Raw genomic sequence first — 5,593 nt, forward strand, 5'->3', positions numbered from 1 at the left:
ATATAGTAATAATATAGATGACCTATAATGAGTTACTGTACCTACAATAGTGGCTTAATGAGTATGCAATATTAATTTAATGAACTTGTAATAATGTTTCGGACGGACGAGCATATATGACTTAATGAACTTGTGGTAGTGACTTTTTTTTTTTTCAAAGGACTTGAAGTAGTGACTTAATCAACTTGCAATAGTAATTTAAAGAACATGGAATAATATCTTTATAAACTTGTAAATTTACTTAATGGCATTGTAACAATAGTAATTAAAAGAACCTACAATTAGGGGTGGGAATTTCAATTTATAGTTCGGGTTCCTTTTTTTTTTTTCTCTGTTTGATTTATATTTTTTTAGTTTTGAAAAGACGAAACCATTCTATTTAACATTGTAGTTTAGTTTGGTTCGGTCAATTTGTGAACATAAACATTCTCTAGTTCTTTAGCGCAATTAATTAATTAATTATTTTTTATTAATTTAAAATTTAAAATCCAATCAACATGTCAACGATGCATATTTAAAATTCCCAATCAATAATGAGTCCGAACAACAAGACAACACTACATAATTAAAAATCCAATGTCCAAACATCACATAAAACTTAATTCAAATTACAATATACCAATCTAAGTGTATAATAGAAATAAAATATCGGGATCTAAAGAATTGAGAATTTAGTAATTTGTAATTAGTATATATACACGGGTAATTTTCCAAATATAAAAACATTTAGTTATAGTTAGATACATAGATATGAACAAAGGAAATGTCATAGTTTTTTATGCTTACATTAGACTTTATAACAATTATAGAGGTGTTATTAAAGATGAATGGCTTTGTGTTGGTCCCAAAAGAGGTAAGGTGAAAGTCTAGGGGGGGGGGGGGGGTGAATAGACTTTCAAACTTTTTCGCACAGCACAACAATTGCTAAGCCAGAGATAAACCAAAACTCTTAACTAGATTGTTAGAGTATGGTGCACAGCGGAAATAATTAAACATAAAGTGTGTGTGAGATTGTGTGAGCAGTATATCTTCGTGAGAGCGAATATGTAAAGAGCGGTATGTAAAGAAAGCAGTAAAGAACACAAGACAATTATAGTGGTTCGCGAGGTGGTGTAATCCTCCTACTCCACTTGCTCTTTTCTCCAAGAGCCAATTCACTATATCTACCACTCCTTGGTTCCAAGATACAATGAATTTCCGTGATCTAGTGCTTTGATCACAAAGCCCGCACTAATCACGCCCAGTGACACCACACTGCTGCTTCGGGTTTCACGTCGCCGCGCTACTATCCCAGGATTTCACGACTCCGCGTTACTTTCCCCCTGTCTTCCACACTCCGGTAGAAACGTATCCCATGATCTGGTGCTTTGATCACCAAGCCCACACCAATCACGCCCAGTGTCTCCGACACTGCTGCTTCGGATCTCACAGCTCCGTGTGACAATCCAGGATTTCACAGCTCCGTGCTACTTTCCTCCCTTCTCTTGTTTTGCTCCAAAACAAGTGTTGTCTTGCTTCCAACTTCTGAGACTCTGTAGTTGATCTTCAATGATGCGCAGGTCTCTTTGATGAAGATAAACACTATGGAAAGATTTCTCCTGATAGCTCTGAGTGTTTTCTCTCTTTGAATATATCAAGTAAAGCACTTGATATTTTTGCTCTGCTTTGCTCTGTTTAAGAACTCTCAGAATATTTTTCTCTTGAAGCTCTTTGAGTTCTTTTTCTCACACTTGAAGATTTTAGCTCTTTTAAGCTTAATTGCTCTATTCGATCCTTTGATGGATTCAAATTTTCTGCTCTCTTATTTTTGAGTTCGTTGTATGCTCTTTTTTTCTTATTAACTGCTCTATGCTTCTTCAAGTCTTCACATCTTCATCATTTTAAAGCTGGTGATGAGAATTCGCCCGTTGGAAAGAGACGCTCCCATGTCAGAGATCTTATCTTATCTTCTGCAAAAATGTCAGAAAGAGATAAGCTAGCCGTTTGAAAGATCTTCATCTCCATGTAAATGAGCTCCCAAACTTCATCTGATATTCCTCTGTTTTAACGTTGAGTGGAAATATCTGGGTCTCAGTTTTGGTGTAGAATGGCTTCTCTGATCAGCTCTGAAGTGGTCCTTGTATCTTTGAGATTTAAAAATAATCTTTATTTTAATCCCACACTAGTTAGACTAGTATTTTCCTTGTGAAAATATTTTTCACTGTAAGTTCTGCTTCATCTTCTTCATTCTCACGTCTGGGTGTTCTCAGACTTCAAACTGGCTTTGAACTTCCACCCAATTTGAATTTCTCCTTTGTAATTGACACCCAATTTCAATTGGCTTGTAATTGGCACCCAAATTGAATTTCTCCTTTGTAATTGGCTCCCAATTGACTTTGACTTGCAATTGGCTCCCAACATCTCCTGGTGCTCCAATTACTTCTCAATGTTGACTTCGAAATTGGACTTCTCTTTGAATTTCATCTCAATTCTATTGCTCCTCAATGTCTTCTTTTAATTGGTCCCCAATCTGAATTGCATCCCATACTACAACTTGAATTGGCCCATACTACAACTTGAATTGGCTCCCAATTTCAATTCTACATTGGCTCCCAATTTGAATTGATTCCACTTGAAACTTGCTCCCAATCCCAATTTGAATTGATTCCATTTGAAACTTGCTCCCAATTTCAATTTCTCTGAACTAGCTCCCAATTTCAATTAATCTCAATTTCTCTGAAACTGGCTCCCAATTTCAATTGCTTCGAACTAGCTCCCAATTTCAATTTCTATGAAATCGGCTCCCAATTCCTTTAAATTGGCTCCCAAGTGCAATTGCATCTCAATTGCCACCCAATTTCCACTTGTAATCGGCGCCCAAAGCCAATTCCTTTAAATTGGCTCCCAAGTGCAATTGCATCTCAATTGCCACCCAAGTGAAATTGCTTCCCAATTTCCACTTGTAATCGGCGCCCAAAGCTTAAACTAGCGCCCAACTCCATCAGATTAATTTAATTTGACTTCTCAAATTTTACCTTGTAAAATTATTGATGGTGAGTTTCGAACTTGAGCCATTTCGGATAATATATCAAGCATCATCCACTTCGTCCATACAGCTTTTAATTAAATCTCCAATCACATTTGATGTACTTCTTACTTTCCATAGATGCTTGATCTCTAAGTCAATTTCATGCATTCTTCTAATATTAATTTTCTTCACGAAAATTCTTTTGGGATATCTTCTTTGAGTAGTAGCGACGTGAATTCATATCATTCAACTTCTTCTTCAATTTGTCATTTTCTCCAGACAAATTCTTGATTTTCGGCTTTATATTCTCTTCTTCCAATTTCATGCATCTTCCTCTATTTTTTCTCTTTTGATAAATAAATAATTTCCCGATCATGGTCTAAGACTCTACTAGACCTATGAAATAAAATTGGGGGATCTACAAATACAAATTTGGCATATCAAAACCATTACACTTTATTCCTAACAATTTCCCCCCTTTGATAATGCCAAAACCTATACTCAGTCATTGGCTTTAAGTCTTTGAAAAATAATCTTTTTGCTCAATTTTATTTGACAAAGCCAAGATGAGTTTAACAAATGGTTTTCTAGACACAATCAAAAGAAACTTGTGAATTAAATTTTTAGACAAGCTCCTAAACGCATCTTGAATTATTTTTTTATTTTGATCATCATCAATTTTTAATTTTGTCGTGCGTTTGACATATTTCTTGTCTTTTAATTCACGAAAGTCTAATTACATTAAACAAAAATTAAAGACTCAAAATAGACCATGGGAAATTATTATTGATATATTTCGAATTTATAGAGAAAAACGCAACAGAGGTTCGAAAATAGAGAATATATCAGCTTAAGAGAATTTTCAGATTACCTTCTGGGTTTCTTCACACCAAAGTCTTTCTTCAAAATTTCCTTGACATGTTCTCTGAGCTTGAAGAAATCATCTTTGAACTTTGCATTATGAAATTTCTTTGTAAGCTGTCCGGCCATATAGTATCCATAAGCTTCTTTGATATTGTTGCCCGGAAGAACTCCGTTTTCCCACCATAAGACACATTCTTCGAAGCTTCTTTCTTCTCCAAGATTCATGCCCATATTTCCAGTGAAATCTCTTAGTTCATACCACATCTCGGTTCTTTTCTTTTTGCCTTCTTCTTCTTTATTCTTCTCTGAGATCCATTGGGCTTGATCGGCGGCAGGACATTTCTTGATCATGCTTGGTAGATTTTCCTTAGTCCATATTGTTGTCTGAGTGGCGGTACCCTTAGAAAATTCAAGCCAGCCACGCTGTTCAGCAACCTTCGATGTACTCGTACCAAGACTAGGATTCGCGAACTGAGCAAAACCAATCTGAGATGGTCCTTGTGAGGATTGTCCGCGGCTTCGGCCTTTACCTTGAGTAGACACTACTGGCTGTTGTTGACTTCCAAGAATGAATTCTTGTTGTTGCAAAGCCAAGTGACTGAGAATTTCTTCCCCCCTTTTGGTGTTATCAACCAAAAATGCAAGGGTCTTAAAATCTCGGTCTTGGTTTGCCTTCACAGTTTCAACACCGTTGTGCGTTTCAATGGAAACGATTTGCACGTTGTCCAGCTTGTTTGTTGTAACTGCGAGTTCAGCTTCAAGTTTGTTGATTCGGCTTTCTTGATCTTGAATTGCTTTGATCTGTCTCAAGTGACGTTCGTTGTGAATCTTTTCAGCTGCTTCACGCTCCTTCTTCATGAGCTGAAGTACTTCAAGTAAGCCTTTTGTCAATTCTCCTTTCAAAATTCTTTCTGCTTTGTCAATCTGAGTCTTCAAAATATTTTGATGCTCCATTAACTCCTTCAGATTGACTCGGGTATCCGTGTGTTGTTGTTCTAGCATTTGGTTTTGTTCAACCAATTTTTCTCCAATTGTTTGACAAACAACATCACTGGATTCGGCAACTTTGGCAAATAAGGATGAGAATATGTCATCTTCTTGTTCATCCATCTGCACAAAATTTTGAGGGGATCCGAATGGACTTTTATTCGGATCTGTGAGAATAACTGTGTCAATAAGTTGCATCCCTTCTTCTTCAGGTGATTCGGCTTCTTGATTGAGATCACCAATTTCTTCTTCTAAGACTTCTGTTCTCGTGTAGTTCTCTGTAAATAAATCTTCATTTTCTAGAACAGGGTCCATGGTAGGCATGGTAGACTCGGTATTGTGTACTGGCAGTACACTGGATAAATCCTCTGTAATTTGCAGTCTACTCTTAGTAGCAACTTCTACTGCAACTTCCACTGGTATATCTTTTCTTCTTTCTTCTGACACTTGTTCTCTTATTTCTTCTCGTACTGACACTTCTCCTCTTAATCTTTTCTTCTTTTATCCCTTTTGTAGCCATAATTTTTTAAATTCCTTTTTATTTTATTTTTATTCATATATTTTTTTTGTGTGTCTTTTTGGCTACGAAACTTTTGATCTTTTTATATACGTAGGGATTTTTCATTTTGTAGGAGAGAGAGAGACAGAGAGAAAATAGAGATAGACAAAACCAGTAGCAAAAACATCCAAAAAATTTTATTTATCTCCTTCTTAGGGAGAAAGAGAGATAACATT

Source organism: Ipomoea nil, unplaced genomic scaffold, assembly GCF_001879475.1.
Source record: "Ipomoea nil cultivar Tokyo-kokei standard unplaced genomic scaffold, Asagao_1.1 scaffold2144, whole genome shotgun sequence".
NCBI classification, from domain to species: domain Eukaryota; kingdom Viridiplantae; phylum Streptophyta; class Magnoliopsida; order Solanales; family Convolvulaceae; genus Ipomoea; species Ipomoea nil.